At 40.2% G+C, this 25,225-nt stretch overlaps 1 non-coding gene across 1 annotated transcript; it reads right to left on the bottom strand.

The window, feature by feature from the left end:
• Nucleotides 1-4,682: 4,682 nt before the first annotated feature.
• Nucleotides 4,683-4,786, bottom strand: LOC130972021 (small nucleolar RNA R71). Its single transcript, XR_009083224.1, has one exon. It is a non-coding gene; the product is annotated as a small nucleolar RNA R71 (small nucleolar RNA).
• Nucleotides 4,787-25,225: the final 20,439 nt, after the last annotated feature.

The following is a 25,225-nucleotide window of genomic DNA, read 5'->3' as shown; positions in this document are numbered from 1 at the left end:
GGGATCCCTCAGAAGAAAGGAGTTCTTGAAGTTGACACTCTGAATCCCATATTAGCTCAGAACAAGAACTTGACCCAGCAGGTCAATATGATCTCTCAGCATTTGACTTGAATGCAAGCTACAAATGGCAGCACTCAGGAAGCTTCTTCTGAAGTGGAAGTTTATGATCCTGATCAACCCACCATGGATGAGGTGAATTACATGGGAAAATTCTATGGAAATACCTAAAATTCTTCATGGAGAAACCATCCTAACCTTTCATGGAAGGATCAACAGAAGCCTCAGCAAGGCTTCAATAATAATCAAGGTGGAAGGAACCAGAATAGGTTCAACAACAGGCCACCATTTCCATCTTCTCAAGGGAATATGAAGACCCCTAAGCAAAGCCTTTCTGACTAAGCCATTCTAGTCTCCAGCCTCTCTAAGACCACTCATAGTTTCATAACTGAAATAAGGTCATCCATCAGAAATTTGGAGGTACAAGTTGATTAACTAAGCAAGAGGATCCCTGAGACTCCTCCTGATACTCTTCCTAGTAACACTGAAGTGAACCCAAGAGAAGAGTTCAAGGCCATCACCATAGAGGTAGAGGCCGAAACTGGAGAAACTGGGAAGGCATTGAACACTAGTGAGAAAGATCTCACTGGCCATTCAACTCCCAAAATGGTAGAAAGCCTTGCACTGAACACTAGTGAGGAAGCCCTCATTGGGCGTTCAACGCCCAACCTAGTAGCAAGCCTAGCGCTGAACGCTAGTGAGGAATCCCTCACTGGGCGTTCAACTCCCTAACAGGCAGGGAAGCTGGCATTGAACGCTAGCCAGGTGATGAGCGGATAATTTATACACTTTTTGGCATTGTTTTTAGTATGTTTTTAGTATGATCTAGTTAGTTTTTAGTATATTTTTATTAGTTTTTAGTTAAAATTCACTTTTCTGGACTTTACTATGAGTTTGTGTGTTTTTCTGTGATTTCAGGTATTTTCTGGCTGAAATTGAGGGATCTGAGCAAAAATCTGATTCAGAGACTGAAAAGGACTGCAGATGCTGTTGGATTCTGACCTCCCTGCACTCGAAGTGGATTTTCTGGGGCTACAGAAGCCCAATTGGCGCGCTCTCAACGGCGTTGGAAAGTAGACATCCTGGGCTTTCCAGCAATATATGATAGTCCATACTTTGCCCAAGATTTGATGGCCCAAACCGGCGTTCAAAGTCACCTCAAAAAATCCCAGTTTTAAACGCTGGAACTGGCACCCAAATGGGAGTTAAACGCCCAAACTGGCATAAAAGCTGGCGTTTAACTCCAAGAAGAGTCTCTACACGAAAATGCTTCATTGCTCAGCCCAAGCACACACCAAGTGGGCCCGGAAGTGGATTTTTATGTCATTTACTCATCTCTGTACACCCTAGGCTACTAGTCTTCTATAAGTAGGACCTTTTACTATTGTATTGAGATATCGGGGTAGCTATCTTCATTTTTATGCTATCTTAGATCATTGGGAGGCTGGCCATTCGGCCATGCCTAGACCTTATGCTTATGTATTTTCAACGGTGGAGTTTCTACACACCATAGATTAAGGTGTGGAGCTCTGCTGTACCTCGAGTATTAATGCAATTACTATTGTTCTTCTATTCAATTCCGCTTGTTCTTTGTCCAAGATATCACTTGTTCTTCAACTTAATGAAGGTGATGATCGTCACGGATCATCACCATTCTCACTCATGAACAAAGTGACTGACAACCACTCTTGTTCTACAAGCATCTGAGGCTTAGTGAATATCTCTTGGATTCCTGATAACACGATGCATGGTTGATCGCTTGACAACCGAGTGCTCGCCTGACAAACGAGCCAGCCATTCCGTGAGATCAGAGTCTTCGTGGTATAGGCAAGAACTGATGGCGGCATTCAAGAGAATCCGGAAGGTCTAACCTTGTCTATGGTATTCTGAGTAGGATTCAATGATTGAATGACTGTGACGTGCTTCAAACTCCTAGCAGGCTAGGGCGTTAGTGACAGACGCAAAAGAATCAATGGATTCTATTCCGGCCTGAACGAGAACCGACAGATGATTAGCCTATGCTGTGACAGAGCATCAGGGACGTATTTTCACTGAGAGGATGGGAGGTAGCTGCTGACAACAGTGAAACCCTACACGAGCTTGCCATGGAAAGGAGTAAGAAGGATTGGATGAAGGCAGTAGGAAAGCAGAGAGACGGAAGGGAAGGCATCTTCATACGCTTGTCTGAAGCTCTTACACCAATGATATACATAAGTATCTCTATCTTTATCTTTATGCTTTATTCGTTCATCACTATACCCATTTGAGTCTGCCTGACTGAGATCTACAAGATGACCATAGCTTGCTTCATACCACCAATCTCCGTGGGATCGACCCTTACTCGCGTAAGGTTTATTACTTGGACGACCCAGTGCACTTGCTGGTTAGTTGTGCGAAGTTGTGTTTATGCCATGGTATTGAGCACCAAGTCTTTGGAGCCATTACTAGGGATTGTTTATGTTTTGAAAAGTATTGATCACAATTTCGTGCACCAAGTTTTTGGCGCCGTTGCCGGGGATTGTTCTTGTGTATGGACAACTGACGGTTCATCTTGTTGCTTAGATTAGGTATTTTTCTTCAGAGTTCTTAAGAATGAATTCTAGTGTTTCAAGGTGATGTTCTTATCATCACCAAAGCTGATTGATCCTCATCAATTTAGCTCTTGAATGCAATGTCCTGCTGAAGCTTGGCTAGCCATGCCTAATTCCTTTAGACTAAAGCTTTAGACTAACATTGCATGATTCCTGGAAATTCTCATTAAGAATTTTGATATCTTTATTTTCTTTTACACTTAATTTTCGAAAAAAAAAATCAAAAAAATTTTACAAAATCATAAAAACCAAAAATATTTCTTGTTTGAGTCTAGTGTCTCATTTTAAGTTTGGTGTCAATTGCATGTTTTTGTTCTTCTTGCATTTTTCGAATTCATGCATGTGTCTTCATTAATCTTCAAGTTGTTCTTGATGATTTCCTTGTTTTGATCTTTGAATTCTATTGACTTGAGTGTTTTGTTGTTTCTCATATGCTTTCTCATCTTGTTAGTGTCAGTAGTATACAAACTGCTAAGTTTGGTGTCTTGCATGCATTATTATTTGATTTTATTTGCATTTTGATTATTCGTTATTATTAAAAATCTAAAAATATTTTTAATTTGTGTCTTTTCAAGTCAATAATACAGAGAATTGAAGATTCAGAACATACTGCAGAGGAATCACACAGAAAAAGCTGAGCATTCAAAAATGCCCAGTGAAGAAGACAGACTGGCGTTTAAACGCCAGCCAGGGTGCCTGGCTGGGCGTTTAACGCCCAAAAGGGTAGTAGTTTGGGCGTTAAACGCCAGAATGTGCACCATTCTGTGCGTTTAACGCCAGGATGGCAAAGGGGGAAGATTTTGTTTTCAAAATCAATTTTTTTCAAGTTTTCAAAGTTTTTCAAAATCAAATCTTTTTCAAATCATATCTTTTCAATCAAATGTTTTCAAAATCAATTTCTTTCCTTTTTCAAAGATACTTACTAACAATTAATGATTTGATTGAACATTTTTTGCCTTTTCTGTTGAGAAAGGTTTTATGTCTGAATCATATCTTTTCTTGTTAGGCAAGTCATTAATTTTTAAAATCATATCTTTTCAAATTGTTTTCAAATCATATCTTTTAAAATTGTTTTCAAATCATATCTTCTCAATCACATCTTTTTAAAACCATAACTTTTCAATCAAATCTTTTTAATCACATCTTTTTCAAAATAGTTTTCAATCAAATCTTTTTAATTTCTAATTTCAAAATCTTTTTTCAAAAATAACTTGATTTCTTTCCCACTTTTATTTTCGAAAATCAAATGGTGTTTTTCAAAAATATTTTCAAAATCTTTTACTTAATTTTCGAAAATTACTTCCCTTCTTCTCACATCCTTCTGTTTATGGACTAACACTATTCCTTAATGTAAAATTCGAACTCCATCTTCTTTGATAAAGTTCGAATTTTCTACTTCTGTCTTCTACCTTTCTTTTCCTCTGACACCTCAAGGAATCTCTATACTGTGACATAGAGGATTCCACATTTTCTTGTTCTCTTCTCTTTCATATGAGCAGGAGTAGAGACAAAGGCATTCTTGTTGAAGCTGACCCTGAACCTGAAAGGACCTTGAAGCGAAAGCTAAGAGAAGCTAAAGCACAACTCTCTTTAGAGGACATGACCGAATTCTTCAAAGAAGAAGAAGACATGGCGACCGAAAACAACAACAATGCCAACAATGCAAGGAAGGTGCTGGGTGACTTTACTGCACCTACTCCCGACTTCTATGGGAGAAGCATCTCTATCCCTGCCATTGGAGCAAACAACTTTGAGCTTAAGCCTCAATTAGTTTCTCTAATGCAACAGAATTGCAAGTTCCATGGACTTCCAATGGAAGATCCTCATCAGTTTTTAGCTGAGTTCTTGCAAATCTGTGACACAGTCAAGACTAATGGGGTTGACCCTGAGGTCTACAGACTGATGCTATTCCCTTTTGCTGTAAGAGACAGAGCTAGAATATGGTTGGACTCTCAACCTAAAGAAAGCCTGGACTCTTGGGAAAAGCTAGTCAATGCCTTCTTGGCAAAGTTCTTTCCACCTCAAAAATTGAGTAAGTTTAGAGTGGAAGTCCAAACCTTCAGACAGAAGGATGGTGAATCCCTCTATGAAGCTTGGGAAAGATACAAACAATTGATCAGAAAATGTCCTTCTGACATGCTTTCTGAATGGAGCATCATAGGCATTTTCTATGATGGTCTCTCTGAACTATCCAAGATGTCTTTGGATAGCTCTGCTGGAGGATCTCTTCATTTGAAGAAGACACCTACAGAAGCTCAAGAGCTAATTGAAATGGTTGCAAATAACCAATTCATGTACACTTCTGAAAGGAATCCTGTGAACAATGGGACAAATCAGAAGAAAAGAGTTCTTGAGATTGATACTCTGAATGCCATACTGGCTCAGAATAAAATATTGACTCAATAAGTCAATTTGATTTCTCAAAGTCTGTCTGGAATGCAAACTGCACCAAGCAGTACTAAGGATGCTTCATCTAAGGAAGAAGCCTATGATCCTGAGAACCCTTCAAAAGAAGAGGTGAATTACCTAGGAGAATCATATGGTAACACCTATAATTCTTCATGGAGAAATCACCCAAATTTCTCATGGAAGAATCAAGAGAGACTTCAACAAGGTTTTAACAACAATAATGGTGGAAGAAACAGGTTTAGCAATGGCAAGCCTTTTCCATCATCTTCTCAGCAACAGACAGAGAATTCTAAGCAGAACCCCTCTGACTTAGCAACCATGGTCTCTGATCTAATCAAAACCACTCAAAGTTTCATGATTGAAACAAGGTCTTCCATTAGGAATTTGGAAGCACAAGTGGGATAGCTGAGCAAGAAAGTTACTGAACTCCCTCCTAGTACTCTCCCAAGTAATACAGAAGAAAATCCAAAAGGAGAGTGCAAAGCCATAAACATGGCCGAATATGGAGAGGAAAGAGAGGAGGTGGACGCCACTGAGGAAGGCCTCAATGGGCGTGCACCAATCTCCTCTGAGTTCCCCAATGAGGAACCATGGGAATCTGAGGCTCAAAATGAGACCATAGAGATTTCATTGGACTTACTTCTGCCATTCATGAGCTCTGATGAATACTCTTCCTCTGAAGAGGATGAGTATGTCACTGAAGAGCAAGTTGCTAAGTACCTTGGAGCAATCATGAAGCTAAATGACAAGTTATTTGGAAATGAGACTTGGGAAGAGGAACCTCCCTTGCTCACCAAAGAACTGGATGACTTGTCTAGGCAGAGATTACCTCAAAAGAGACAAGATCCTGGAAGTTTTCAATACCTTGTACCATAGGCACCATGACCTTCATGAAGGCTCTGTGTGACTTAGGATCAAGTGTAAACCTCATGCCTCTCTCTGTAATGGAGAAGCTAGGGATCTTTGAGGTACAAGCTGTAAGAATCTCATTGGAGATGGCAGACAACTCAAGAAAACAAGCTCATGGACTTGTAGAGAATGTTTTGGTAAAAGTTGAAGACCATTACATTCCTACTGATTTCATAGTCCTAGAGACTGGGAAGTGCATGGATGAATCCATCATCCTTGGCAGACCCTTCCTAGCCACAGCAAAGGCTGTGATTGATGTTGATAGAGGTGAACTAATCATTCAAGTGAATGAAGAATCCCTTGTGTTTAAGGCTCAAGGATATCCCTCTGTCACCATGGAGATGAAGCTTGAAGAGCTTCCCTCAAATCAGAGACAAATAGAGCCCCCAAAGTCAAACTCTAAGTTTGGTGTTGGAAGGCCACAACCAAGCTCTAAGTTTGGTGTTGAACCCCCACAGTCAAACTCTAAGTTTGGTGTTGGGAGGTTCCCACATTGCTCTGATCATTTGTAAGGCTCAATGAGAGCCATCTGTCAAGCTACTGACATTAAAGAAGCGCTTGTTGGGAGGCAACCCAATGTTTTATAATTAACTATTTCCTTTTGTTATTTTATGTTTTTTGTAGGTTGATGATCATTAGAAGACACAAAATCAATTGAAAAAGCAAAAACAGAATGAAAAACAGGAAGAAAAACAGCACACCCTGGAGGAAGAACTCACTGGCGTTTAAACGCCAGTGAGGCTAGCAGTTGGGCGTTTAACGCCCAGTCTGGCACCATTCTGGGCGTTTAACGCCAGAAAGGGGCACCAGACTGGCGTTAAACGCCAGGAAAGGGCAAGAACCTGGCGTTAAACGCCAGAAAGGGGCACTAGCCCGGCGTTTAACGCCAGATTTGGCACAAAACGTGATTTTGATTGCCATTTGGTGCAGGGATGACTTTTCCTTGACACCTAAGGATCTGTGGACCCCACAGGATCCCCACCAACCCCACCACCATCTCTCTTCTTCACCCATTCACCAATCACCTCAATACCTCTTCCCCAAAAAACTCCCACCTATCAAATCCCACTATCATCATCACTCCTTCATTTTCACACACCCTAAACACTACTTCTTCCCCTAATGGCCGAACACAAAGCCATTCCCTTCTTCCTCATTTCTTCTTCTTCTACTCTCTTCTTTCTTCTTTTGCTCGAGGACGAGCAAACCTTTTAAGTTTGGGGTGGAAAAAGCGTTGCTTTTTATTTTTCCATAACCATTTATGGCATCCAAAGCCGGTTCAACTGAGAAGGCATGACCTCAAGCCCATCACTAAGAAAAGGATGGAGCAAACAAAGAGACCCCTCTCATCAAGAGATCCCTGAGATACCTCAAGGGATGCACTTTCCTCCACAAGACTATTGGGAGCAACTAAACACCTCCCTAGGAGAATTGAGTTCCAACATGGGACAACTAAGGGTGGAGCACCAAGAACATTCCATCCTCCTCCATGAAATTAGAGAAGATCAAAGAATCATGAGAGAGGAGCAACAAAGACAAGGAAGAGACATTGAGGAGCTCAAGCACTCCATAAGACCTTCAAGAGGAAGAACAAGCCGCCATCACTGAGGTGGACCCGTTCTTTAATCTCCTTGTTCTTTATTTTTCTGTTTTTCGAATTTTTATGCTTATGTTTATCCATGTTTGTGTCTTATGATCATTAGTGTCTTAGTGTCTATGCCTTAAAGCTATGAATATGAATCCATCACCTTTCTTAAATGAAAACTGTTTTTATTACAAAAGAACAAGAAGTACAGGATTTAAATTCATCTTTAAAACTAGCTTAATTAGTTTGATGTGGTGGCAATACTTTTGTTCTCTGAATGTATGCTTGAACAGTGCATATGTCTTTTGAATTTGTGGTTCATGAATGTTAAAATTGTTGGCTCTTGAAAGAATAATGAAAAAGGAGACATGTTACTGAGGATCTGAAAAATCATAAAAATGATTCTTGAAGCAAGAAAAAGCAGTGAATACAAAAAAAAAAAGAAAAACCGAGAAAAAAAAAGAAAGAAGAAGAAAGAAATAAAGTTGTGATCCAAGGCAATAAGAGTGTGCTTAAGAACCCTGGACACCTCTAGTTGGGGACTTTAGCAAAGCTGAGTCACAATCTGAAAAGGTTCACCCAATTATGTGTCTGTGGCATGTATGTATCCGGTGGTAATACTGGAAGACAGAGTGCTTTGGGCCACGGCCAAGACTCAATAAGTAGCTGTGTTCAAGAATCATCATACTTAACTAGGAGAATCAATAACACTATCTGGATTCTGAGTTCCTAAAGAAGCCAATCATTCTGAATTCCAAAGGATAGAGTGAGATGCCAAAACTATTCAGAGGCAAAAAGCTAAAAGCCCCGCTCATCTAATTAATACTGATCTTCATAGATGTTTTTGGAGTTCATTGCATATTCTCTTCTTTTTATCTTATTTGATCTTCAGTTGCTTGGGGACAAGCAACAATTTAAGTTTGGTGTTGTGATGAGCGGATAATTTATACACTTTTTGGCATTGTTTTTAGTATGTTTTTAGTATGATCTAGTTAGTTTTTAGTATATTTTTATTAGTTTTTAGTTAAAATTCACTTTTCTGGACTTTACTATGAGTTTGTGTGTTTTTCTGTGATTTCAGGTATTTTCTGGCTGAAATTGAGGGATCTGAGCAAAAATTTGATTCAGAGACTGAAAAGGACTGCAGATGTTGTTGGATTCTGACCTCCCTGCACTCGAAGTGGATTTTCTGGAGCTACAGAAGCCCAATTGGCGCGCTCTCAACGGCGTTGGAAAGTAGACATCCTGGGCTTTCCAGCAATATATGATAGTTCATACTTTGCCCAAGATTTGATGGCCCAAACCGGCGTTCAAAGTCACCTCAAGAAATCCCAGCGTTAAACGCTGGAACTGGCACCCAAATGGGAGTTAAACGCCCAAACTGGCGTAAAAGCTGGCGTTTAACTCCAAGAAGAGTCTCTACACGAAAATGCTTCATTGCTCAGCCCAAGCACACACCAAGTGGGCCCGGAAGTAGATTTTTATGTCATTTACTCATCTCTGTACACCCTAGGCTACTAGTCTTCTATAAGTAGGACCTTTTACTATTGTATTGAGATATCGGGGTAGCTATCTTCATTTTTATGCTATCTTAGATCATTGGGAGGCTGGCCATTCGGCCATGCCTAGACCTTATGCTTATGTATTTTCAACGGTGGAGTTTCTACACACCATAGATTAAGGTGTGGAGCTCTACTGTACCTCGAGTATTAATGCAATTACTATTGTTCTTCTATTCAATTTCGCTTGTTCTTTGTCCAAGATATCACTTGTTCTTCAACTTAATGAAGGTGATGATCATCACGGATCATCACCATTCTCACTCATGAACAAAGTGACTGACAACCACTCTTGTTCTACAAGCATCTGAGGCTTAGTGAATATCTCTTGGATTCCTGATAACATGATGCATGGTTGATCGCCTGACAACCGAGTGCTCGCCTGACAAACGAGCCAGCCATTCCGTGAGATCAGAGTCTTCGTGGTATAGGCAAGAACTGATGGCGGCATTCAAGAGAATCCGGAAGGTCTAACCTTGTCTGTGGTATTCTGAGTAGGATTCAATGATTGAATGACTGTGACGTGCTTCAAACTCCTAGCAGGCTAGGGCGTTAGTGACAGACGCAAAAGAATCAATGGATTCTATTCCGGCCTGAACGAGAACCGACAGATGATTAGCCTATGCTGTGACAGAGCATCAGGGACGTATTTTCACTGAGAGGATGGGAGGTAGCTGCTGACAACAGTGAAACCCTACACGAGCTTGCCATGGAAAGGAGTAAGAAGGATTGGATGAAGGCAGTAGGAAAGCAGAGAGACGGAAGGGAAGACATCTTCATACGCTTGTCTGAAGCTCTTACACCAATGATATACATAAGTATCTCTATCTTTATCTTTATGCTTTATTCGTTCATCACTATACCCATTTGAGTCTGCCTGACTGAGATCTACAAGATGACCATAGCTTGCTTCATACCACCAATCTCCGTGGGATCGACCCTTACTCGCGTAAGGTTTATTACTTGGACGACCCAGTGCACTTGCTGGTTAGTTGTGCGAAGTTGTGTTTATGCCATGGTATTGAGCACCAAGTCTTTGGAGCCATTACTAGGGATTGTTTATGTTTTGAAAAGTATTGATCACAATTTCGTGCACCACCAGGACATCCCTGCTGGGCATTCAACGCCCAAAATGGTAAGGGAACTGGCGTTTAACGCCAGTAAGGGTATACATCATGGGAGTTCAACGCCCAAAGAACCATCAGAGCTGGCGTTGAACGCCAGCGAAGGCACACCCTCTGAATGCTCAATACCTACTCAAGAAATCCCTATCCAAGAATTAAAGGAAGCCAAGGCTCATATAGAGACCATAGAGGTTCCCTTGCATGTACTCCTGCAGTGCATGGGTTTTGATGAAGATACTAAGGAAGAGCAAGTTGCTCGGTACCTAGGAGCTCTTATGAAGCTGAATGCCAAGTTATTTGGTACAAAGCCTTTGGAGGAAGAACATCCAGTGTTTTCCAAAGAACTCAATGCTTTGGTTCAGCAGAAGCTACCTCAGAAGTTTCCAGATCTTGGACGCTTCCTAATCCCTTGCACCATAGACAGCATGACCTTTGAAAAGGTTCTGTGTGACCTAGGGTCAAGCATAAACCTCATGCCACTCTCTGTAATGGAAAAGTTGGGAATCTTTGAGATACAAGCTACAAACATCTCACTAGAGATGGCAGACAAGTCCATGAAGAAGCCATATGGTTTGGTAGAGGATGTCTTGGTAAAGGTTGAGGGCCACTACATCCCTGCAAACTTCATAGTCTTGGACATAGGAGAGGATGAGGATGATTCTATCATCTATGGAAGACCTTTCCTAGCTATTGCAAATGCCATGATTAATGTGGCAAAGCAAGAACTGGTTTTCAAATTAGGAGAGGACTACATCTTGTTCAAGATGTCCAATACCAATTCTCCCTCTGATAAGAAAGAGATAGTGGTGCAACACCTAGTGTTCTAACCCACCTTTTCTGTACAGAGCTTTACTAAGCCTCCAAACATCAAATCGAAGTTTGGTGTTGGGCAGCCATCAACAAGCTCTAAAAATAAAGGTACTAGGAAGAAAGTAACTAAAGGCTGGAGGTACAAGAAAGTTCCCACTGAAGGCCTCTCACCTGGCATGAGAGTTGTCTTCACCAAGAAACCAGTCATACCACATACAGTTAGTCGTATCCTGTCTCTAGAGCATGTGGAGCTCATTCATGAGAAGACAAGAAGAAAGTTCACTGTAAGGGGCAAAATTCTGAGCCCATATTTACCTCCATAAGGAGCTAACCGTCAAGCTAGTGACGTTAAAGAAGCACTTGTTGGGAGGCAACCCAACCTTAATTAATTTTGTTGTTTCTTTAATTTATTTTTTTAGGTTCATGATCATGTGCCTCAGTCAGAACAGAGACAGAAAAATTCAGCAGTGAAAATAGAACACTCTGGATGTTGTGTTGCTGGAGTTGAACGTCAGCCAGGGAGCAGACCCTAGACGTTCAAACGCCAGTGCAGAGGGCAGGAAATCTAAATTCCCTAGCCTCTCAGGACCAGTGGGTCCCACAGCATCTTTACCTATCCCACTTCTTTCTTTCTTATTTTCACATTTTTCCATACACTCTTTCCTATAAACCCTAGCCCAATCACATCCATACCACTTTTGCAAAACCATCATAAATCCCACCAACCCCTATCCACTTCAAAATCAAATTTTCCTCCCATTTTTCCACCCATAACCGAACCTAACCCTAGCCCACTCCTATAAATACCCCTCCTTCTAACCCTTCGTACACACATCCTTTATACATCATCAAGCCCCATTTGGCCAAGCCCTCTCTCTACCTCTATCTCCTTCTGTTTTCTTATTCTTCTACTCCATTCTTCTCTTTTCTTTATTTTTCCTTGAGGAAGAACAAAGATTTTAAGTTTGGTGTGGGAAAAGCTTTGCTTTTTGCTTTCCATTACCATTTATGGCACCCAAGGTTGGAGAATCCTCTAGAAAAAAGAAAGGAAAGGCAGTAACCACCACCTTTGAATCTTGGAACATGGAGAGATTCATCACCAAAGCCCATCAAGACCACTTCTATGAAGTAGTGGCAAAGAATAAAGTGATCCCTGAAGTCCCTTTCAGGCTCAAGAAGAATGAGTATTTGAAAATTCGAAGAGAGATCCAGAGAAGAGGTTGGAAAGTCCTAACCAATCCCATCCAAAAGGTTGGGATCATAATGGTGCAAGAGTTCTATGCTAATTCATGGGTCACGAAAAACCATGACATTAGTGTGAACCCAAATCCCAAGAATTGGAGCACCATGGTCCGAGGGAGAATCTTAGATTTTAGCCTGGAAAGTGTGAGGTTGGCGTTCAACTTGCCTTTGATGCAAGGAGATCCACATCCTTACACTAGAAGAGACAACTTTGATCAAAGACTGGATCAAGTGCTCTCAGACATCTGTGTGAAAGGAGGATGGTGCACGAAATGCAATCCCACTCTTTGACAATTCGCACAACTAACCAGCAAGTGCACTGGGTCGTCCAAGTAATACCTTACGTGAGTAAGGGTCGATCCCACGGAGATTATTGGTTTAATGCAAGCTATGTTTATTTTATTACTCTTAGTCAGGATTTCAATTAAAATTATCAGTTTGAATTATTAGAAAGATAAAAGAGCATGAATTAATTACTTGTAATGCAGTAATGGAGAATATGTTAGAGTTTTGGAGATGCTTTGTCTTCTAAATTTCTTTAATGTAATATTCCATCCATGGAAAAGTGCAAAGTTCCCTCCATGGCAAGCTGTATGTAGGGTGTCACCATTGTCAATGGCTACCTCCCATCCTCTCAGTGAAAACGGTCCAAATGCTCTGTCACAGCACGGCTAATCAGCTGTTGGTTCTCGATCATGTTGGAATAGGATCCATTGATCCTTTTGCGTTTGTCATCACGCCCAGCAATCGCGAGTTTGAAGCTCGTCACAGCCATTCAATCCTTGAATCCTATTCGGAATACCACAGACAAGATTTAGACTTTCCGGATCCTCAAGAGTGGCCGCCATCAATTCTAGCTTATACCACGAAGATTCTGATTAAGGAATCTAAGAGAAGCTCATTCAATCTGATGTAGAATGGAGGTGGTTGTCAGGCACACGTTCATGGATTGAGGAAGGTGATTAGTGTCACGGATCATCACCTTCTTCATAATTAAGCGCGAATGAACATCTTAGATAGGAACACACACGTTTGAATGGAGAAATAGAAACAATTGCATTAATTCATCGAGACGCTGCAGAGCTCCTCACCCCCAACAATGGAGTTTAGAGACTCATGCTGCCAAGGAATATAAAATCCAGTTCTATAAACATCATGAGGTACAAAATAAGTCTATAAAAGTTGTTTAAATAGTAAACTAGTAACCTAGGTTTACAGAATATGAGTAAACTAAGATAATTGGTGCAGAAATCCACTTCTGGGGCCCACTTGGTGTGTGCTGGGGCTGAAACTTAAGCCTCTCATGTGCTTGGGCTGTTTCTGGAGTTGAACGCCAGGTTGTAACGTGTTTTGGGCGTTGAACTCCAACTTGTAACTTGTTTCTGGCGCTGGACGCCAGACTGCAACATGGAACTGGTGTTGAACGCCAGTTTACGTCATCTATATTTGCGCAAAGTATAGACTATTATATATTGCTGGAAAGCCCTGGATGTCTACTTTCTATCCCAATTGAGAGCGCGTCAATTGGACTCCTGTAGCTCCAAAAAATCTATTCCGAGTGCAGGGAGGTCAGGATCTAACAGCATCAGCAGTCCTTTTTCAGCCTAACTCAGATTTTTGCTCAGCTCCCTCAATTTCTGCCAGAAAATACCTGAAATCACAGAAAAACACACAAACTCATAGTAAAGTCCAGAAATATGATTTTTGCCTAAAAACTAATAATATTCTACTAAAAACTAATTAAAACATGCTAAAATCTACATGAAATTACTTCCAAAAGCGTATAAAATATCCGCTCATCACAACACCAAACTTAAATTGTTGCTTGTCCCCAAGCAACTAGATGAACAAAAATAGGATAAAAAGAATTTAAGGAGTAATAAAATCTCCGAGTTTTAAGTGAAGCTCAGATTCTAATTTAGATGAGCGGGGCTAGTAGCTCTTTGTTTCTGAACAGTTTTGGCATCTCCCTTTATCCTTTGAAATTCAGAATGATTGGCATCCATAGGAACTCAGAATTCAGATAGTATTATTGACTCTCCTAGTGTAGTATGTTGATTCTTGAACACAGTTACTTTATGAGTCTTGGCCGTGGCCCTAAGCACTTTGTTTTCCAGTATTACCACCGGATACATAAATGCCACAGACACATGACTGGGTGAACCTTTTCAGATTGTGACTCAGCTTTGCTAAAGTCCCCAGTTAGAGGTGTCCAGAGCTCTTAAGCACACTCTTTTTGCTTTGGATCACGACTTTAACCACTCAGTCTCAAGCTTTTCACTTGGACCTGCATGCCACAAGCACATGGTTAGGGACAGCTTGATTTAGCCGCTTAGGCCTGGAATTACTTCCTTGGGCCCTCTTATCCACTGATGCTCAAAGCCTTGGATCCTTTTCACCCTTGCCTTTTGGTTTTAAGGGCTATTGGCTTTTTCTTTTTCTTGATCCAATGATTTCTTGTAAAAGTTTTTTTTTTTCACTGCTTTTTCTTGCTTCAAGAATCAAATTCATGATTTTTCAGATCATCAATAATATTTTTCGTGTTCCTCATTCTTTCAGGAGCCAACATTCGTAAAATTCTGGATAAAATATGCATTGTTCAAGCATTCATTCAAAGAACAAAAAGTATTGCCACCACATATAATTAATTATAATTTTTATTATTAAGAACTCGAAAAATATAAATTACTTCTTTATTCTAAAAATCTACTATTTTATTCATGTCTGATGATGATGAGAAAAATAAATTATAACTTAATTGAAAATAAAACCAGAATAGATATGCTAATTACTACTACTACTACTGTATAACTTCTAAGGTAAATTCCTATAATAACACTATCACAGAGTTAAAGCTAAAATTAGAACTCAACAACCTGTATTTTGGGAAGTGGATGTTTCTCTGATCTGTGGGGTGCTTGGTCCTTCAAGGATTAATTTCTGGCGCTTCAGCTCCCTTAAGTCACGCCCTTGCTCTTCTTGTTCCCTAAGCAATTTGTAAAGCATGCTACTTTGATTGTTCTGTTCTTCCTTTATTTGGTTCATAGCTTCTTGCAACTTGGAACCAGATGCCTCGAGATGTTCCCAATATTCGAATTGAGGAAGTTCTGGGAGGAATTCTTGTGCTCTCCTCTTGATTGGATCATCTTGCAATTGTTGTCTTTCCATTGATAATTTAGTAATTGGCCTCTCAACTGAGATGTACTCAGTTATTCCCATCTTCACTCCGGCATCTCTGTAGAGCATAGAAATTAAGCTTGGATAGGCCAATTTAGCGTCCTTAGAGTTCTTGTTTGCTATTTTGTAGAGTTCACAAGAGATTAGTTGATGAACTTCTACTTCACTTCCCAATATGATGCAGTGAATCATCACTGCTCTTTTGACAGTAACTTCATAATGATTGCTGGTGGGCAATATAGAACGCCCAATAAAGTCCAGCCAGCATCTGGCAACTGGTTTGAGATCTTCTCTCTTGAGTTGATTTGGGATGCCAGTGGTGCTGGTGGTCCACCTGGCTCCAGGGATGCATATATCCTCTAGAATCTTGTCTAGGCTTTTGTTTACCCTCATCATTCTCCTATTAAAGGAGTCTGGGTCATCTTTCAGTTGAGGAAGCTTAAAGATCTCCCTGATTTTGTCAGGATGGATGTGAACAATCTTTCCTCTGACTAAGGTCCGATGGTCATAGAGGGCAGCTCCAATCATTCTTTGCCTGTCTGTCTGCCACAGATTTGCATAGAACTCCTGAACCATATTCCTTCCCACTTTTGTTTCAGGATTAGCTAGGATTTTCCAGTTCCTGTTTCGAATTTGTTCTTGGATCTCCGGATATTCATCTTCTTTCAGATCGAACTTGACTTCCGGGATCACTGATCTTAGACCCATTATTTTGTAGTAATGGTCTGAATGTTCTTTAGTCAAGAACTTCTCTTGATTCCAAAGTGGTTTTGGAATACTCTCTTTCTTGACTCTTGGGGTGGGTTGTTTTCCTTTAGGGGCCATGATCTTAGTGATTACGGATAAACACACCAAACTTAGAGGTTTGCTTGTCCTCAAGCAAAAGAAAAGAAAGGAGAGGGATATGAGGAGAGCAAGTGTGGAATGAGGAAGGATGAGAGGGGCGCCGAAGTGGATATAAAGGGAGGGGGTGGGTTTTCGAAAATAAGAAAAAGATATAAGATAAAAGATATGATTTATAAAAGATAAATATGATAAGAAAAAAATATAATTTAAAAAGATATGAATGATATTTAAAAATAAATCTGAATTTTTAATTTGAAAAAGATTTTAAAAGATAATTAAGTTTTGAAAAAAAATGGAAAAAGAGTTGGATTGGATTGGAAAAAGGTTTATGTTTATGTACGAAGATATATTATTTTTGAGAAAGGGATTTTAGAAATTAGAGTTTTTAGAAATTAGGATTAAAATTTTTTTGAAATTAAAGGATGACATTTTGAAATATGTTTATGCAAGAAATCATGAATTGAAACATAAAAATTTAGATAATTTGTAAAGAAAAACGAATTTTACCTCCTCCCCACCATCCTGGCGTTAAACGCCCAAATGCTGCTTATTTTGGGCGTTTAACGCCCAATTGCTGCTTTTCATGGGCGTTGAACGCCCAGAAGTTGCTTCTTTCTGGCGTTGAACGCCAGGAAGTCCTTTGTCACTGGGCGTTTTTTTGAACGCCCAGGATGCTGTAGTTCTGGCGTTAAACGCCCAGAAGGAGCTTCTTTCTGGCGTTCAACGCCCAGAAGATGCTTCTTTCTAGCGTTCAATGCCCAGATGGCTATCCTTACTAGCGTTGAACGCCCAGTGGATGCTTCTTTTGGGCGTTCAATGCCCAAAACATTTCTTACTGGCTTTTTCATGCCAGTGAGTTTCCGAATTCCCCTGTAACTCTGTGAATTCAAGCAATTGCTATTTTATCTTTTGAAGATACTTTGACATATACCTGTAAAATTTAACAAAAACAAATAAAATTAAATTTTGTAAATGGCTGGGTTGCCTCCCAACAAGCGCTTCTTTATTGTCCTTAGCTGGACTATTACTGAGCTCTAATCAAGTCTCAGTTTTGAGCATTCTTGCTCAAAATTACTTTCAAGATAATGTTTAACTCTCTGTCCATTAACAATGAACTTTTTGTTAGAGTCATTATCCTGAAGCTCTACGTATCCATATGGTGATACACTTGTAATCACATATGGAGCTCTCCACCGGGATTTTAGTTTCGCGGGGAATAATTTGAGCCTAGAATTAAATAGCAGAACTTTCTGCCCCGGCTCAAAGACTCTGGATGACAGTTTCTTATCATGCCACCTTTTTGCTTTCTCTTTGTAAATTTTTTCATTCTCGAAAGCATTGAGTCGAAATTCCTCGAGCTCATTTAACTGGAGCAATCATTTTTCTCCCGCTAACTTGGCATCAAGGTTCAGGAATCTGGTTGCCCAGTAGGCCTTATGTTCCAGTTCCACTGGCAAGTGACATGCCTTTCCATACACAAGCTGGTATGGAGAGGTCCCTATAGGGGTCTTGAATGCTGTTCTGTATGTCCACAGAGCATCATCCAAGCTTCTTGCCCAATCCTTTTTAGGGTTAATTACAGTCCGTTCCAGAATTCTTTTAAGCTCTCTGTTAGAGACTTCAGCTTGCCCATTTGTCTGTGGATGATATGGAGTGGCCACCCTGTGGCTAACTCCATAACGAACCAAAGCAGAATAAAGCTGTTTATTGCAGAAATGAGTGCCTCCATCACTGATTAATACTCTAGGGGTACCAAATCTGCTGAAGATGTGTTTCTGGAGGAATTTTAACACGGTCTTAGTGTCATTAGTGGGTGTTGCAGTAGCTTCCACCCATTTGGATACATAATCCACTGCCACCAGAATATAAGTGTTTGAGTATGATGGTGGGAAAGGTCCCATGAAGTCAATACCCCATACATCAAACAACTCAATCTCTAAGATCCCTTGTTGAGGCATGGCATAACTGTAAGGCAGATTACTAGATCTTTGGCAATTGTCACAATTAAGTACAAACACTCGGGAGTCTTTATAGAGAGTAGGCCAGTAGAAGCCACATCGGAGGATTCTTGTGGCTGTTCGCTCACTTCCAAAATGTCCTCCATACTGTGATCCATGGCAGTGACATAGGATCTTCTGCGCTTCTTCGTTAGGCACACATCTACGGATTACTCCATCTGCACATCTCTTAAAGAGATACGGCTCATCCCAAAGATAATACTTTACATCCGTGATCAGCTTCTTTGATTGCTGTCTACTGTATTCTTTGGGTATGAATCTTACTGCCTTGTAGTTTGCAATGTCTGCAAACCATGGCACTTCCTGGATGGCAAAGAGTTGCTCATCCGGAAAGTTTTCTGAGATCTCAGTAAGAGGGAGGGACGCCCTTTCTACTGGTTCTATTCGGGACAGGTGATCTGCTACTTGATTCTCTGTCCCTTTTCTATCTCTTATTTCTATATCAAACTCTTGCAGGAGCAACACCCATCTTATGAGTCTGGGTTTTGAATCCTGCTTTGTGAGTAGATATTTAAGAGCGGCATGGTCAGTGTACACAATTACTTTTGATCCTACTAAATAGGATCTAAACTTGTCAATGGCGTAAACCACTGCAAGTAGCTCTTTTTCTGTGGTTGTGTAGTTTTTCTGTGCGTCATTTAGAACACGACTGGCATAGTAAATGACGTGCAACAGCTTGTCATGCCTTTGTCCCAACACTGCACCAATGGCATGGTCACTGGCATCACACATTAGTTCAAATGGCAATGTCCAGTTTGGTGCAGAGATGATTGGTGCTGTGACCAATTTAGCTTTCAGAGTTTCAAATGCCTGCAGACACTCCTTATCAAAGAAAAATGGCGTGTCAGCAGCTAGCAGGTTGCTCAGAGGTTTGGCGATTTTTGAAAAATCCTTTATAAACCTGCTATAGAATCCTGCATGCCCCAGAAAGCTTCTGATTGCTTTAACATTGGCAGGTGGTGGTAATTTCTTAATTACCTCTACCTTAGCTTGATCCACCTCTATTCCTTTGTTTGAAATTTTGTGCCCAAGGACAATTCCTTCAGTCACCATAAAGTGACATTTTTCCCAGTTTAAAACCAGGTTAGTCTCTTGGCATTTCTTTAGAACAAGTGCTAGATGGTTAAGACAGGAGCTGAATGAGTCTCCAAATACTGAGAAGTCATCCATGAAGACTTCCAGAAATTTTTCCACCATATCAGAGAAAATTGAGAGCATGCACCTCTGGAAGGTTGCAGGTGTATTGCACAGGCCAAATGGCATCCTCCTGTATGCAAATACTCCAGATGGACATGTGAATGCCGTTTTCTCTTGATCCTGGGGATCTACTGCAATTTGATTATAACCTGAATATCCATCCAGGAAGAAATAGTATTCATGACCTGCTAGTCTTTCCAGCATCTGGTCTATGAATGGTAAAGGAAAATGATCCTTTCTGGTGGCTGTATTGAGCCTTCTATAATCAATACACATATGCTACCCTGTAACTGTTCTTGTTGGAACCAGTTCATTTTTTCATTATGAACCACTGTCATGCCTCCCTTCTTAGGGACGACTTGGACAGGGCTTACCCAGGGGCTATCAGAAATAGGATAAATAATCCCAGCCTCTAGTAATTTAGTGACCTCCTTCTGCACCACTTCCTTCATGGCTGGATTCAGCCGCCTTTGTGGTTGGACCACTGGCTTAGCGTCACCCTCCAATAGGATCTTGTGCATGCATCTGGCTGGGCTAATGCCCTTGAGATCACTGATGGACCAGCCAAGAGCTGTCTTGTGTGTCCTTAGCACTTGAATTAGTGCTTCCTCTTCCTGTGGCTCTAAGGTAGAGCTTATGATTACAGGAAAGGTAACACCTTCTCCCAGAAATGCATATTTCAGGGATGGTGGTAATGGTTTGAGCTCGGGTTTGGGAGGTTTCTCCTCTTCCTGAGGGATTTTCAGAGGTTCAATTATTTTCTCTGGTTCCTCCAGATCAGACTGAACATCTTTAAAGATATCCTCTAGCTCTGATTCAAGACTCTCAGCCATATTGACTTCTTTTACCAGAGAGTCAATAATATCAACGCTCATGCAGTCATTTTGGGTGTCTGGATGCTGCATGGCTTTGACAACATTCAACTTGAACTCATCCTCATTGACTCTCAGGGTTACTTCCCCTTTTTGAACATCAATGAGGGTTCGGCCAGTTGCTAGGAAAGGTCTTCCCAGAATGAGAGTTGCATTCTTGTGCTCCTCCATTTCCAGCACCACAAAGTCAGTGGGAAAGGCAAATGGCCCAACCTTGACAATCATATCTTCAATCATGCCTAATGGGTATTTAATGAAGCCATCAGCAAGTTGAAGACATATCCGGGTTGGTTTGACTTCTTCAGTCAAACCAAGCTTTGTGATAATAGATGCAGGTATTAGGTTGATACTTGCCCCAAGATCACATAGAGCTTGCTTGGTACAATTACCCTCTAATGTGCATGGTATCATAAAGCTCCCGGGATCTTTAAGCTTCTCAGGTAAGCTTTTCAGAATGACTGCACTGCATTCTTCAGTGAGGTAAACTTTTTCAGTTTCCCTCCAATCCTTCTTATGACTTAAGATCTCTTTCATGAACTTAGCATAAGAGGGTATTTGCTCAAGTGCCTCTGCAAACAGAATCTTTATTTCAAGAGTCCTGAGGTAGTCTGCAAAGCGGGCAAATTGCTTATCCTGTTATGCTTGGCAGAGTTTTTGAGGATAAGGTATTTTGGCTTTGTATTCCTCAACCTTAGTTGCTGCAGGTTTATTGCCTACAGATGTGGATAGGGAAGCCTTTTTAGAAGGGTTGTTATCAGCACTTGTATGTGTCTGATCCCCCACTGGCATTTGAATACCAGGGGTGGAAGCTGGAGTGGCGTTAGACACCAGCTCCTTATCTGTTTCTGGCGTCTGAATGCCAGAACTGTGCTCCCTTTGGGCGTTCAATGCCAAATCCTTGCTTGTTTCTGGTGCTGAACACCAGGAATGAGCATAGTTTGGGCGTTCAGCGCTAGCATTATTCCTCTCTGGGCTCTGATTATCCTCAGAGGGATTTTGAGTAGCCATTTGTTTATTTCTTGGCTTCCTGCTGCTTTGAAATGAGGTATTTAATATTTTCCCACTTCTTAATTGAACTGCTTGGCATTCTTCTGTTATTTGTTTTGACAGTTGCTTTTCTGTTTGTTTTAACTGTACTTCCATATTCTTGTTAGCCATTCTTGTTTCTTGTAGTATTTCCTTGAATTTGGCTAGCTGTTGAGTTAGAAAATCCAGCTGCTGATTGAATTCATTAGCCTGATCTACAGGACTGAGTTCAGCAGTTACCTTTTTAGCTTCTTCTTTCATGAAAGATTCACTGCTTAGGTATAGATGCTGATTTCTGGCAACTGTATCAATAAGCTCTTGAGCTTCTTCAATTATTTTTCTCATATGTATAGATCCACCAGCTGAGTGATCTAGAGAAATCAGAGCTTTTTCTGTAAGCCCATAGTAGAAGATGTCTAATTGCACCCACTCTGAAAATATTTCAGAGGGGCATTTTCTCAGCATCTCTCTGTATCTCTCCAAAGCATCATAAAGAGATTCATTGTCTCCTTGTTTGAAGCCTTGGATGCTCAGCCTTAGCTATGTCATCTGTTTTGGAGGAAAATAGTGATTCAGAAATTTTTCTGACAGCTGTTTCCATGTCCTTATGCTATTCTTAGGTTGGTTATTTAACCACCTCTTAGCTTGGTCTTTTACAGCAAATGGAAACAGTAATAATCTGTAGACATCCTGATCTACTTCTTTATCATGTACTGTGTCAGCAATTTGTAAAAATTATGCCAGAAACTCTGTGGTTCTTCATATGGAAGACCGGAATACTGGCAGCTTTGCTGCACCATGATAATGAGCTGAGGATTCAACTCAAAGCTACTAACTCCAATGGAGGGTATACAGATACTACTCCCATATGAAGCAGTAGTGGGGTTAGCATATGACCCCAGAGTCCTCCTGGACTGTTCATTTCCACTTAGTTCCATGATGGAGCAAGGGAGATGGTATGGATGTTGATATTGTCTATTTTATTATAAAAATAATTTTTGAAATAATAAAATAAAACAAAAACCGAAATAAAAATAAAATAAATAAGGAAAGAAACTTAAAAATTAAAATTTATAAAAATTTGAAAAAGTTTATGAAGATTTTCGAAAAAGTAAGGAGGGAGAAAGTGGTTAGGATATTTTTGAAAAAGATATATATATATTTAAAAAAAGGGATAAGATTTAAAAAAATTTGAAATTGAAATCTGTATTTTTTTTTAAAATTTCGAAAAAGTAGCTTAAAAATAGTTAGAAAAGATATTTTTTTTTTTTGAATTTTGAATTTTATGATGAAAGAGAAAAACACATAAAAGACACAAGACTTAAAATTTTTAGATCTAATGCTCCTTATTTTCGAAAATTTTGGAGGAAAAACACCAAGGAAAACCAAACTTAAAAATTTTAAGATCAAAACACAAGAAAGACTCAAGAACACCTTGAAGATTCACAAGAACACCAAGAACAAAAGAAAGAACACCAAACTTAAAATTTTTAGAAAACTTTAATAAAATTTTCGAAAATTATGAAAAGATTAACAAGAAAACACCAAACTTATAACAAGACACTAGACTCAGAAAAATTAAAAATTAATAAAAAAATACTATTTTTGAAAAGAAAATAAAAGACTCTGACCCAATTGCCAAAATGTTCCTAATCTAAGAAATAAAATAAACCTTTAGTTGTTCAAACTCGAACAATCCCCGACAACGGCGCCAAAAACTTGGTGCACGAAATGCAATCCCACTCTTTGACAATTCGCACAACTAACCAGCAAGTGCACTGGGTCGTTCAAGTAATACCTTACGTGAGTAAGGGTCGATCCTACGGAGATTATTGGTTTAAAGCAAGCTATGTTTATTTTATTACTCTTAGTCAGGATTTCAATTAAAATTATCACTTTGAATTATTAGAAAGATAAAAGAGCGTGAATTAATTACTTGTAATGCAGTAATGGAGAATATGTTGGAGTTTTGGAGATGCTTTGTCTTCTAAATTTCTGTAATGTAATATTCCATCCATGGAAAAGTGCAAAGTTCCCTCCATGGCAAGCTGTATGTAGGGTGTCACCATTGTCAGTGGCTACCTCCCATCCTCTCAGTGAAAACGGTCCAAATGCTTTGTTACAGCACGGCTAATCAGCTGTTGGTTCTCGATCATGTTGGAATAGGATCCATTGATCCTTTTGCATTTGTCATCACGCCCAGCAATCGCGAGTTTGAAGCTCGTCACAGCCATTCAATCCTTGAATCCTATTCGGAATACCACAGACAAGGTTTAGACTTTCCGGATCCTCAAGAGTGGCCGCCATCAATTCTAGCTTATACCACGAAGATTCTGATTAAGGAATCTAAGAGAAGCTCATTCAATCTGATGTAGAACGAAGGTGGTTGTCAGGCACACGTTCATGGATTGAGGAAGGTGATGAGTGTCACGGATCATCACCTTCTTCATAATTAAGCGCGAATGAACATCTTAGATAGGAACACACACGTTTGAATGGAGAAATAGAAATAATTGCATTAATTCATCGAGACGCTGCAGAGCTCCTCACCCCCAACAATGGAGTTTAGAGACTCATGCTGCCAAGGAATATAAAATCCAGTTCTATAAACGTCATGAGGTACAAAATAAGTCTATAAAAGTTGTTTAAATAGTAAACTAGTAACCTAGGTTTACAGAATATGAGTAAACTAAGATAATTGGTGCAGAAATCCACTTCTGGGGCTTGGTGTGTGCTGGGGCTGAGACTTAAGCCTCTCACGTGCTTGGGCTGTTTCTGGAGTTGAACGCCAGGTTGTAACGTGTTTTGGGCGTTGAACTCCATCTTGTAACTTGTTTCTGGCGCTGGACGCTAGACTGCAACATGGAACTGGCGTTGAACGCCAGTTTACGTCATCTATTTTTGCGCAAAGTATGTACTATTATATATTGCTGGAAAGCCCTGGATGTCTACTTTTCAACCCAATTAAGAGCGCGTCAATTGGACTCCTGTATCTCCAAAAAATTTATTCCGAGTGCAGAGAGGTCAGGATCCAGCAGCATCAGCAGTCCTTTTTCAGCCTAACTCAGATTTTTGCTCAGCTCCCTCAATTTCTGCCAGAAAATACCTGAAATCATAGAAAAACACAAAAACTCATAGTAAAGTCCAGAAATATGATTTTTGCCTAAAAACTAATAATATTCTACTAAAAACTAATTAAAACATGCTAAAATCTACATGAAATTACTCCCAAAAAGCGTATAAAATATCCGCTCATCAGAGGACAACAGAAAATGGATTCTCAAGGCAAGCCTATCCAAATAAGGAGGCCTAACCTCAAGCCCATAGCTAGAGGATGGTTGGAATTCATCCAATGCTCTATCATCCCCACTAGCAACCGGTCAGAAATGACTATTGGAAGAGCCATCATGATTCATTGCATCATGATTGGAAGTGAGGTGGAAGTACATAAGGTGATCTCTCAAGAATTGTACAAGATAACTGAAAAGCCCTCCACCAATGTAAGGTTGGCATTCCTATACCTCATTTGTCATCTATGCAATTCAGCTGGAATTGTCATAGAAGGAGACATCTTCATTAAGGAGGACAAGCCCATCACTAAGAAGAGGATGGAGTAAACTAGAGAGCATGCACATGAACCGTGCAACCACCTCAGCATGATATCCATGAGATGCCTCAAGGGATGTATTTTCCTCCTCAAGGCTATTGGGATCAATGGCACACTTCTCTTGGAGAACTAAGCACTAACAAGAATCAGTTGAGGATGGAACATTAGGAACATTCCACCACCCTTCATCAAATAA

Source organism: Arachis stenosperma, chromosome 3 (genome assembly GCF_014773155.1).
Source record: "Arachis stenosperma cultivar V10309 chromosome 3, arast.V10309.gnm1.PFL2, whole genome shotgun sequence".
NCBI lineage: Eukaryota > Viridiplantae > Streptophyta > Magnoliopsida > Fabales > Fabaceae > Arachis > Arachis stenosperma.
The sequence above is the reverse complement of the archived record's forward strand: the minus strand, read 5'-3'. Positions and strand labels throughout refer to the sequence as shown.